This window comes from Amblyomma mixtum, chromosome 6 (assembly GCF_055824585.1).
Source record: "Amblyomma mixtum isolate Tamu chromosome 6, ASM5582458v1, whole genome shotgun sequence".
Lineage (NCBI taxonomy): Eukaryota > Metazoa > Arthropoda > Arachnida > Ixodida > Ixodidae > Amblyomma > Amblyomma mixtum.
This window is the reverse complement of record NC_143017.1, coordinates 156746222-156759447: the sequence shown is the minus strand read 5'-3', so window position 1 is coordinate 156759447 and position 13226 is coordinate 156746222.

Here is a 13226-nt window from a genome sequence, read left to right as displayed (position 1 = left end):
GTAGTACTAGTAGTAGTAGTAGTTGACGTGTAGTCGCAGTGGTGGTGGTGGTAGTGGTAGTAGTAGTAGTAGTAGTAGTAGTAGTAGTAGTAGTAGTAGTAGTAGTAGTAGTAGTAGTAGTAGTAGTCGACGTGACCTGTTGGTGCGATGCCATGGGAATCTCTCGGGAAGGCGTTTACCGTGCAAAGAGGAAGTATGGCGAGAGCGTAGGAAGGCATAAATGGCGGGTGCTCCTACACGGGAACCCCCCCGAAGGTGGTTACTGTGGAAAGAGAAAGATGTGGCGAGGAACCGGGGAAGGAGTAAGGTATGGCGAGAAAATAAGGCGCAAGCGGAGGGTCCATGGTTGACACGGGAACTACCCGGAGGTAGTTACCCTGCAATGTGGAGGAGGGGGCTTGCCGCAGAAGGAGTGGGAGAGAGTAGCGAGAGTGGAGGAACTTAGCATGGTCCATCTGCGGAGGCTGCTACGAAATGCGCCGCCTGAGGAGAGTGTCATCGGTGGCGCCGCGTGCCTGGAGCGGCGGACTAGAGACGAGAGCTAAGCGAAAAACCAGTATGTGCAGGAAAACTAAAAGCAGCGCAAGACTTTAAGAGCTATCGCTGAATCTCGCGTTAACCGTCCTGCCACTTATTCTAGTGCGCGCTTGCACTAGATGGGTCACTAGCGAAAAAGTCGTTATGCGTCCTAGTGAAGCTTGGAGTAACTCGCGTAAGCTCGGAGGAGCGTCGCGCCAGCTGCAGCCAATGGGAGGAGGGCGTCGCGTCAGCTGCATCCCAGTGGAGATATGGTGTGCAGATGAAAAGCGAGAAACGCGCTTGCGTGCATATGCAGATGGCAAAAAGAAGAGGCAAAGGATGAAGTCGCCAGAGGAACATGCAGTGCAGCTAACGGTAAATAATGGATGAAGTCACTCCTTCGACAGATTCCGAACCCGAACGGCGTGCGCGGTGAGCTGGACAGCAACGCAAAAGAAGAGAGCACCAATGAGATCCAACCGATCCAGTGGATATAGCGAGGCGGCAAGCCGGAACAGAGCGGCGAAGGCCTTGATAAACGGGACGCAGAAACAGATGAAGAACGAGAAATACGGTTTCGTGCACACGCAGCCGTCAGAAAGAAGAGGCGAATGATGAATTCGCAGGAGGAACGTGCCGTGGAGAGGCGAGCACAAGTGGCTTCAGAGACCGTCGAACAGAGAAAACGACGACTCGAATCGCAACGAGCAGCTCAGGCGGCTTATCGCAAGTGGAAAGCCGAGGAACGACTGCAAGGACTGTTGGGTGCAACTCGAACTTCCAAGGTGGGAAAAAAAAGCTAAACAAAGCTAAACAAGGGGAAACGTGCTAGTGCATCTACGTCGCATTTAGCTTAACCAGGTGAATCGGGGGCCAGTTTTTCTTTTTTTTTGCTTTTATTTTGCTTCAGGAAAATCTTTGCTCCTTTTGTTTTCTTTTTCTCCGTCTTTACCTAAATTGTATGCGAAGTAGTATCAGGCTTAGACTGCTTCCTTGGGTGGTCAGTCCCACTCGCGGGTATGTGCTAATCTCCAAGGGTGCAGCAACAACTTGTATGAACAATGGCTTCTCCTGCAGTTGCACATAACGTTTCGCGTGTGTTTCTGCAAACTTTTTTTGAAATACTTCGCTGTTCAGGCTGCTGTTTAGAAAAGCGAATCGCAGAACAGAATAGGTCGAAAAGCAGCGACAGTGGCCACAGAGGACAGCAGCCGCACCTAGCTTCTAGACACCTGCCCCGCCCTCACCATGAGATCGCGTACAGTCAAAGCACCCATCCAAAATTGCTTTGGAGCTTCGCTTAAACTGCCATCTGTGTGGAACATAACGAACTCAAGAGAAGCACAAGGTACAACTAAACGAAACAATACTTGTTCAGGCCGGTCGAACCGAGAAGTGCGCACTTTATGCCTATATGACGGAATCACCAGTGACCACACCTGGACCACTTAAAGCTAAAAAGAAATCATGCTGACAGCAACGCAGCAGAGACGACAACCTAACAGAGTCATATGGACAATCGAAGAGATCGTCGAAAAAGCAGTGATGACAAAAAAAAAAGAAAAAAATTCAGGGAGCACTTTGGCTTTCTAAAGCGCTGCAAGGCGAAAGCCTTTCCTGGCGCACTGTTTGGCATTGACTGCGAGACTTTGTGCTGTACTAGTGCTTTATTTGACTACACACTTTGACTACACATTACAACTACGCACTTTGACTGCCGACTTTGACTGCTTCTTTAGCACGACTCTCTCTCTGCTTCGATGAGTTCGGTTGTATCTATGGCTCTGTTGGCAGTAATGAGGTATGTAATGTTGTCGCCCACGGACGCCTTACGCCCATTGTCGGAGCGGACGACAACTATTTTATTAGTTGTCGTCTGCTCCAAAAGGGGACGTCAGGCATCCGTGGGTGACCTCATTACCGCGAATCCGTGCACTCTGACGTCATAACCATTTCGACCAACCGAAAAGCGTGGCACCTCTGCTGACCACCTCCTGTCGACAACCTTCTGTGGACAACGATGAGGCATTAGAGGCTTTCGCCTTAATAGCGAATGCTGCATTTCTCCAATGTTCCCAAATGCTCCCGAGCTCCGAAAAAGTGACCGATGTGACGAATGCGTGTTTTTAATTTTTACCGGTTTTAAAACAGTGCATTCGACAAAAGGAACTGCACAAGGATGCTGAACCGGGCAAATTGGAGAGGATGCATGTTTGAAAAAAACCAGCCCGAAAGAAGAACGGGACGAACAGCGCTTGTCCGTGTTCCCTTGCTTCCGTCCCATTCTTCTTTCGCGCTGTTTTTTTCCAAACATGCATTCGACAAAACTGTGGAATGAAAGGCTGGTGTGATTACTACAGACTTCTTCACGCGAAGGTGTAATAAAGAAACAAGAAATCATCCACTTTACTTTCCAAGTCATGTTACAGTGTCTTATGATCATGGAAAACTTCGAATTATGTGATTATTAGAGACCTTTAGCACAAGCTTAAGGCTAGCACAGCTAGATTCGACGCGTTTTAATACGTTGCTGCATCTGCCGTAGAGTGGCAGTAAACGTAGTTAACGCGTTTACCCCACGACGTTGCTAAAACTCTCAATTAATGCATGAAATGCATTATACGGTTGCATTTTTACTTTTCCGCGCCACGTCATCCAGGAGCATTAGCGTATTTACAAGCATCTATAGATGACTTCCTCCAAGGATGTACGTGCCTCTATGGGAACTCCGTTGCGGGAAGCGCAATGAGAAGGTATATCTGCTGAATAAAGAATATCCATATATGTAGTATAGAGTTACCCAGACGTACGGATTAGCCTCCAAGCTTTTTCCAGGGTCCAAATAAATCGTTTTTTTTTTTTATACTTTTCGCTCTCACCTAAACATGTACAGCGCAGAGTTGGAAATGGGCCGTGAAATATTTCACTTGGGGCACTACATTAAGGTGTTGCCAGCTTGCATTTGAACACGACATGGCAAGCGTACTTTTTCAAACATGCCTATATCCTATATGACCTTCTGGGGCGTATACACTCATATTTCCGCGTTCGGCTTCAAGGGCGAGCGAAATTTGCCGCCGCCGCCGAAATGCTGCGGTACTTAGTAGTATGCCTGCAACTTCAATCGTAACTGCAATCAGAAAAATTTCGTTTCGAGAAGAGTTTGCCAAGTAGCGTCGTTGGGCATGCTTTTGGAACGAATTTTTGAGGCGACTGTTGTTGAGATGTTGAGGTCATTGTTAGCTGCTGGTGGGATTAGTATTGCAAAGGTTCTCTTGGCAATTGCTCCACCGTAGCGACACTCAGGTGTTAATTAATATCGGCAACTTTCGGCACAGATCTGTGGCCTGGCAGATCTACGTTCGCATGCGGGAAATCCCCGCAGCAGGCAAAGGACAGGGTTAATTGGAGAGGCATGGGAAAGTCCTTTGCCCTGCAGTGGGCGTAGTCAGGCCGATGATGATGATGATGATGCAAAAATATGGCCACTTGTCCTAAAACAACGGGGAGGAGATTTAGTGAAGTTGGTATTGCGTGCTATGTGAACCTGAATTTTTTTTCTGGGCGCTCGGTGTTGGGATAGAATCAGTTATTCATTACGGAAAAACCACGTAGTACTGTAGTTGTGGTAAGTGCATACATCTCGTCTTAATCGAAGAGTAAATGTCACTCTTACCAATAAATGTGGTTCAGGCCTGTGATTTGGCCAATGATAATGTGCCACATGATAAGCACGTGATCCAAATCAAGTGAACGATATCGTGGAAGAGAGAGAAGAACGGCGGGGATTGCCGTCACTCTTCTGGCTAGGATGATAGCGGAAAGTGAGTGTATCTTGTTCCTTAACCTAACCAGGGAAAAAATTCCCATATTCGCGGAGCGGGTCCGTTCTATATGATATCGCGCTGGCATGCTTGCAGAACTTCTCATGAGTTCTCGCACAGCAGTAGTCCTCTCGAGTGACGTCTCTATTTAGTCTATTGAAAGAACCTGGGGCGCTATGCCGGAAGGCCCGAGTTTGGCGCTCGCCCGAGTTTCATCCGAGTTTGCGATGATGGCAGTCAGTGAACGAAGATAGCGCGGAACGTGCGCAGGCAGCGGACAATAAAATGTAGAGATAAAGACACGCAAAGGCGATATAAGCGCACGCTGCGCGCCTGTTTCACACTTCAAACACAATACACCGCGCAATACCAGGCCGCAGCGCTACCTGAAGTTATCAGCGCCATATCAGCAATCGCGAAATCGTGACTTCTCTGCTATCTATCTGCACACTCGCTGCTAGCTGTTTGACCCGCCTTTTCGGGCGCGTCAAAGGCGTGTCATCTTTCAGGCTCTATCTGTCTCCATTTCCGAAGACGAACAGTGCGCACTAGGTGCGCTCTGGTATCAACCCTTTCTCTTCTCTCGAAAACGTTAAAAGACAACAGATAATATTATGAACATTTTGTTCGTTTCCAAATGTATTTTAAAGTCTTAATCCAATGAAGCGTTGTTGAAAAGCATAGCTTTAGGAAATTAACAAAGATTTGACACTTTCTGCCGCTAGTGGCGATAGTGAGGCCATTGCTTGCAGCAAGGCTTGCATACGAACTAGAGCGGCAGCCCACCGTGTCGAAAACGAGAGAGCTCCTGCGCTGACACGCCGCCGGTAGCGCTGCCTTCGACTGGAAAGACTGGGCAACTACTACACGCTGAATCGTTGTTATTTTTCGGCCATTGCGATAATATATTTTATTGTGTCGTATATCAAAATATAAGTCATGCATCTTCTGGCTTGCATAATAAACAAAAGCAAAAAACTGAACTTCACTGCACCCCCGCGTCACTGCTGCTCTCTGCAGGGACCTCAAGTGGAGCTCTCCGCTGCTACGCGGCAGCGGCTATGGCCAACCATTGCTTTTAGTACGCTCTTGGCGAATCTCAGCGGTAGAAATTGGCCGTGCGAGCGGCTGTGATGCGGTGTGATTAAAAAAAAAATTGCTATTTGGCTGTATTCAATGATTCATTACGTATGCCTGTTGTGTGTGACGCCTATTTAGTGCACTGCGGATGCGAAGAGCGTGCTACCCAGCGACAGAACTCATCCTATGTCATCAGACGCTGACTAAAAGCTGTGAAGGGGGTGGCGCGCGTATCTGCGTAGTATTTGTTAACGTCGCGCACTTCAAGGTTTTGCGGACTGGTTTGGTCACTAACGTCGATCGCCGTTGTATACCGCAGGGACATCGCATTAATATCATGCGGGCAGGTGAGGGATCCTGTTCGTAATAATGAAATCGGACTTATAACAGAGAAAGGTGTTACGGTTGTGAAGTACGCAGTGCTTGCGTGCTGGAAATTACAAACACTTTATTGCACTGGGTCTGGAGCAGCGATCGTTTGTCGATCCCAGATGTGTTTGACACATTGATGCTGAGCTTTACCACCGATGAAAGGACGGCCAAGCCAAACACCTGTGATGCGATGTTGTTGGAGTAGGACGTGCTCCAAGCACCGGTTCGTCGTCGTGCTCCGTGTTTGACGCCTTGCAAGCAGGTGTGACGCGCCTTCAGCGTTGTGCTGTGTCTTACGTGGTTGCAACAGGCTATAGTGTTGTGCAATCTTGGTATGCGAGCGAAGAAATCGGCGGCTTTCGCCACGTTGCGTGTCCTTCGCAGAGGTGTTTAGATTTATCAGCGATGACGTCCGTTTTGCCTGTTATATTGTCACGTCGGTGTAAGACGCGCTAACGCTCAAGGCGGTTTAGAAGGCTCCCAAGAACGTCCGGTGCCGAGTCCGATGGTGGCGAACTTCGTCCTTTTTGCTTAATGTCCTCACGTCGTCGTCTTCAGTAGCGCTAGCGTCATTAGCCCCCCCGTTCGAAAAGCATCGTCCCGATGCTAAAGGAAACCAGCGTCAGAGGGAGTGTCACAGTGTCCTTGCGTGATACGGTTTCAGGCGAACGACGTGGACCACCTCGGGGCGCGCGTCGCGTCGTGAGCGTGGTGTTTGATCAGGAATGACTTCATAGTTGAGATCGCCGATGCGCCGCAGGACTTGGTAGGGGCCGAAGTAACGACGTAAGAGCTTGTCGCTGAGTCCGCGACGTCGGATTGGGGACCATACCCAGACAAGGTCGCCTGGGAAATATTCGACCGCCCGTCTCCGCAGGTTGTACCGTCGGGCATCTTGGTCCTGCTGAGCGCGAATTCGCACCCGGGCTAGTTGACGAGCATCCTCGGCGCGCTGTAAAAAGTGGGCAACGTCGGCATTTGGGTGGTCGTCGACGTGGGGAAGCATAGCGTCGAGTGTTGTGGTCACCTGTCGTCCATAGACGAGAGTGAACGGTGTCATGTTGGTTGTTTCCTGGACGGCGGTATTATAGGCGAACGTGACATAAGGCAGGACTTCATCCCACGTTTTGTGCTCCACGTCCACGTACATCGAAAGCATATCCGCGAGAGTCTTGTTCAGACGTTCGGTCAAGCCGTTCGTCTGGGGGTGGTATGAGGTCGGCCTGCGGTGGCTCGTGTGGCTGAAAGCAAGGATATGCTGCATGAGCTCAGCAGTAAAGGCAGCTCCTCGGTCAGTAATGAGAACCCGGGGTGCGCCGTGGCGCAGGACGATCTGAAGCACAAAAAATTTGGCCACATCGATAGCGGTTCCACTCGAAAGAGCGGCTGTCTCCGCGTAACGCGTGAGATAGTCTGTGGCGACAATTATCCACCGCTTTCCGGAGTTTGATATGGGGAACGGGCCGAGCAAGTCCATCCCGATTTGTTGGAATGGTCGGGACGGCCGGTCAATGGGCTTGAGGAAGCCGGCGGGCTTGGCAGGAGGAACCTTGCGGCGCTGACAGTCACGGCAAGAGCGAACGTAATGCGTAACGTCATGTCCAAGGCGAGGCCAGTAGTATTTTTCGCGAATCTTGGCTTGCGTTCTAGTGACGCCAAGGTGGCCGGAAGCAGGTTCGTCGTGGCAGGCATTCAAAATTTCGACGCGTAGGTTCTCGGGCACGACGAGCAAGTACTCGCGACTGTTAGAAGAAAAGTTCTTTTTGTAGAGTACGCCGTCACGGAGGCAGAGGGAAGACAAAGCTCGCCGGAAGGCGGCAGGTACTCTGCCACTGGCACCTTCAAGATAATCAATGACGTCTCGAAGGTCCGGGTCGGCGCGTTGTTGGTCAGCAAAGTCGGTAGAGTTTAGGGCGGTCACAAAGGCGTCGTCGTCCGCAGCGTCGTCAGGAGCTGGTTGTGCAGGGGCACGGGAAAGGCAGTCGGCGTCCAAGTGTTTGTGGCCGGATTTGTAGGTTACAGAAATGTCGTATTCCTGCAGTCGGAGACTCCATCGTGCAAGGCGCCCTGAAGGATCCTTTATGTTGGCCAGCCAACAAAGTGCGTGATGGTCGGTCACTACTTTGAAAGGTCGACCGTAAAGGTATGGTCGAAACTTGGAAATTGCCCACACGATGGCGAAGCATTCTTTTTCGGTGGCAGAGTAGTTTGCCTCGGCCTTAGACAGTGCACGACTTGCGTAGGCAATTACACGATGTTGATTTTTCTGGACCTGAACTAGGACTGCACCCAAACCGACATTGCTGGCGTCGGTGTGTACCTCAGTGTCAGCATATTCATCAAAGTGCGCCAGAATGGGTGGTGACTGTAAGCGGCGTTGAAGCTCTAGGAACGCCTGTTGTTGCGGCGCTTCCCACTGGAATTGGACATCGGCCTTGGTCAGGTAAGTAAGGGGCGCAGCGATTTTAGAGAAGTTTTTCACAAAGCGGCGATAATACGCACATAGTCCAAGGAAACGCCGAACTTCTTTCTGATCGCGTGGCGGCGGGAAATTCGCGATGGCGACGGTTTTTTCAGGGTCCGGAAGGACCCCTTCTTGGTTCACGAGGTGACCCAAAAACTTCAACTCCTCGTAACCGAAGTGACACTTCTCGGCTTTTAGAGTGAGTCCAGAGGATTTTATGGCCTGCAGCACCGCCTCGAGGCGACGAAGGTGCTCGTCAAAAGTTGGGGCGAATACGATCACATCGTCCAGGTATACGAGGCAAGTGTGCCATTTCAGGTCCACGAGTACTGTGTCCATAAGCCTCTGAAAGGTCGCTGGGGCGGAGCAAAGACCAAATGGCATGACCTGGAACTCGTACAACCCGTCTGGAGTGATGAATGCCGTCTTCTCGCGGTCCCTCTCGTCTACCTCTATTTGCCAGTACCCAGACTTCAAATCCATGGAGGAGAAATACTTGGCGTTGCATAAACGATCCAAAGCGTCGTCGATTCTGGGCAAAGGGTAAACGTCCTTTTTAGTAATGTTATTCAGTCGCCGGTAATCAACGCAGAACCGCAATGTTCCGTCCTTTTTCTTTACGAGCACGACAGGTGCGGCCCAGGGGCTCCGAGACGGTCGAATGACGTCGTTATCAAGCATTTCCTTTACTTGCGTGCTGATGGCGGCGCGTTCTCTAGATGAAACACGGTAGGGTGACTGTCGCAGTGGTGGCGTCGTGTCGTCCGTAATAATCCGATGTGTAGCAAGGTGTGTCCTGCCGACTCGCGGAGACGACGCAAATGTGTGTCTGTAGCGATTGAGCAGGTCACGCAGCATGCCTTGTTGTTGTTGCGGCAATGTCTGATTAATGTCGTACTTGACGTCGACTATGTCCTCTGGATCCGGTTGTGAAACACGAGTCAGGCTTTGTGCGCACTTGGTATCAGTGACGGCATCTATGTAAGCGACAGTCGTCCCCTTGTTCAGGTGCTGGTGCTCATTGCTGAAATTAGTCAGGAGTACATCAACTTTGCCGTCTTCCAGAAACACGACCGCCCGAGGTACTGCAATACCGCGGTCGAGAAGCAAAAGTTGTTTACTCTCGACTATACCTTCAGTGTCTCGAATGGTATGCGAACCGACAGTCACCAGTATACTGGAGCGGGGAGGCACGGTCACTTGCTCGTCAAGAATATGGAGCGCCGACGGGAGGGCATCTGTGGTGTCAATGGCATTCTCTGTCGAAAACTGGACGGGTGGGACTGCAGGTCGATGATGGCTCCGTTGTCCGTTAGGAAGTCCATACCCAGGAGAACATCACGAGAGCAATCAGCGAGGACAACAAACCTTGCAGGGAACGTTTTCCCTTGCACCGTGACCCTAGCCGTGCACATTCCTATCGGCGTAATCACATGTCCCCCAGCGGTACGTAACTGCGGGCCGTCCCAAGCTGTCATAACCTTTTTGAGCAGAGCGGCGAATTGTCTACTGAGCACAGAATAATCGGCACCAGTGTCAACTAAAGCAGTTACGGCTGTGCCGTCTACTGAAACGTCTAAATCGGCCGGTGGTGGCGTCTTGCGGTACTGTCGAGGAGTCCGATCGCGGCTTTGGTGCGTCGAAGGGATGCGGCATCGAAGAGAAGCGTCGTTGTTACGAAGAAGTGCGGCGGGTTGTCGGCTTGTCTTAATATGCTGTCGTGCGTGGGTCGTCGAGGACGGTGTGTTGCACGGCATTGGCGTTGTGTCTGGCGGCGTTGGAGGGTCTTGTTCTTGTCGTCGAGCAGCCGCACCTCCAGAGGCTGCCGCGTCTAGTTTCCCCTACGGGGACTTCTAGACTGGCCCTGGTCGCTGGGTCCCGGAGAACTGTAGCGGCGCGGAGATGGTGATCGCAAGATGCGACGCTGGCCGGAGTCCGCATGGGAGATGTAATCTGCGATCTCCCTTGGTCGCTCTCCAGGCAGCGGACGGGGAGCACCGAAGGGGTACCCTCGAAGACCCATCTCCTTATATGGACAGCGGCGCCAGATGTGCCCAGGTGCCCCGCAATGGTAGCACAACGGTCGATGGTCCGGGGTTCTCCAGACGTCAGTTCTGCGACGCCTAGGTCGCTGGACAATGTTCGACTGGGAAGGTGGAAGCTGAGGAGCGGCTGGCGTAGGTGCTTCATATCGTTGGGTCGAGGCCGGAAGGAAACGGCTTGCGGCGGCAGCATAACTCAATGTTTGTGGCGGCGGTGGAGTGGCTGCCGGAAGCTGCGACGTACCTAATGCTTGTTCGACTTCCTCGCGAATGACATCTGTAAACGACGCAATCTGCGGCTGAGCAGGGGTGTGCTGCAAAGCCTTCGCCACCTCTTCCCTTACAATGGCTCGAATGACCTCACGCAGCGATTCTCCTGAGGTCATAGAGGTTCCCTCAGTACGGGTGCAGAGCATCGATACGTTAGTGCGCTCGTACTGTCGTGCCCTCATGTCGAGTGATTTCTCAATGGACATTGCTTCCTTGACGAATTCGTTTACTGTTGCGGGTGGACTCCGAACCAGGCCTGCGAAAAGCTGCTCCTTTACACCCTTCATCAGCAATCGCACCTTCTTTTCCTCCGGCATGCTTGGGTCTGCGCGACGGAAGAGGCGTGTCATCTCTTCCACGTACACCATTACACTTTCGTTCGGAAGTTGGATGCGATTCTGCAGAAGAAGGTCGGCCTTCTCCTTGCGAAACGTACTGGTGAACGCCTGGAGAAATTCTGCTTTGAATGTCTCCCATGTTTGCAGGCAAGATTCATGGTTTACGTACCATGTCCTTGCAGAGTCTTCCAGAGCAAAATAGACATGGCGCATCTTTGAGTCCCCGTCCCAAGAATTGAATGTGGCCACCCGGTCGAACTGGTCGAGCCAGTCCTCGGCGTCCTCATGAGGTAGGCCGTGGAAACGCGGCGGATCCCGTTGGTGATGGAGAAGGACGGGCGCAGTTGATGTTGGAGGATTCATTGCAGCAGCGCCGGTACTCCTTGTTGACTTGTGGTCAGGGAGCAGCCCGAACTCGGGAGATAGGCCTTGTAGTCGGCGGCTGCCCTGGTGAACGGGCGTGTCTACCGGGGGTGGTCGACCTCTGCTGGAATCGCGGCTTGATGGGGGCGTCCGGTACATGAAAGATGTACCCAGCAGCTCCACCAGATGTCACGTCGGTGTAAGACGCGCTAACGCTCAAGGCGGTTTAGAAGGCTCCCAAGAACGTCCGGTGCCGAGTCCGATGGTGGCGAACTTCGTCCTTTTTGCTTAATGTCCTCACGTCGTCGTCTTCAGTAGCGCTAGCGTCAATATTTCGATGGTCAACATCGGTGATGTCTGTCAGCAATCAGCACAGCCGCGCAGCATACCTGTAGCCGGCAGGGATGTTGGGAGTGGCCCACCCATAGCGCGTACGCCTATAATTTATGTACGGCACGCCGGGGGCGTGACCAATGGTTTTGATTGACAGGTGAACTCGGAGCTAAACTCGTGAACGGTGAAGTGCCCCGAATTCATCTCGGGACTGTCATGGCGGCAGCAGCCGCAGCCTGGGTAATCGCTTCCTCTGAGGGCAAATGTCACTACGGCCGGCTGGACCCGTTTACTGCCTTGGCCGACGACGAATTCCAGCGACATTTTCGCCTGTCCAAAAAATCGGTACGATGGTTGTGTAAATAGTTAGGCGACGACCCACGCCTGCGGAGAGTGCGTACCGGGCTTCATTCGCTTTCGGTCGAAGAGCAAGTCCTCTGCGCCCTCCGGTTCTTCGCGACCGGGAGCTTCCAGGGGAGCGTCGGCGCAGACCGCTTTATTGGACGCCAATAAAGCACTGTGAGCCGCTGTGTGAGGGACGTCTCCGACGCGCTTATCGACGCGGCTGTGCAGAAGCGGTGGCTCGCTTTGCCCACGACTGCGGCCGAGCGTGCGTATGTTGAGGAGCGTTTCCTTCTGCGCGGCGGCATCACAGACGTCGTGGGATGCATCCACGGGACCTACATTGGCGTAAAGGCCCCTTCGAAGTCCAGCCCTGACATGGTGAAGGCCAACTATTTCACGAGGAAGGCACATTATGCATTGAACATTGCAATCAGTAAAAAATAATTGTTCTCGCCAAGTCCTTTGGGCTACTCTACAGCACAGTGCCAAAGTCGGTCCCAGACTCTTTTGGCGAAGACTAGATCAGCCGCTAACCGGTTCCACAGAACAATTCATAACATTACAGGTACCTTAAGAGAGGCCCACAAAAAAAAGTGGGCTCCTCGGCAACGGCGAAATCGAAAGTTGCAGATGGCCACTTGTTAATCGGGCCACTGCAGAGCACTCACCACTGTGCTAATTAATTAAATCCGACGAATGAATGTCATCTTTCGCACAAACCTCTCACTTGCATCTAAAAAGTATAGTCACAATGCTGCAGAATCGGGAAGATAACCGCCACTGCTGACCAAAAGCCGGTGCGAGCTCATTGACAACGAATTTCGGACAGCTAGCATTAACGCGGTATGCATGAAATGAACAGATGCATTCAGTTCATTTCAGAACACGGCATAATATTCAAGCGATTGTGAACAAAAGGAGTTTTCTCATTCAAGTCACGCGAAATTCAACGTGCGATGAAAAAAAAAATGTGAGATAAAAAAGTTTCACCATGCGGGATTTGAACCCACGCGCTCCCATTGCCTGTCGACTCTCCGGAACGACGCGTTAGGCCACAGAACAGCGCGGAGTGATACACCTCTCTTTATTTTTTTTTTTTGCGTACTACTTCCGTAGCCTTCACAGCGTTGCACATGTACCTCGTCGCCATTGGCGGTCAGCTGATGACGGGCGTTGGTAGCGTTCCCTCGCGGTACAAAGCAAAATTTAATAATGCATAAATCACTCCAAAGCGCTTTAAATCCAAATCTCGCACACTATAAAATGCTTATAAAGG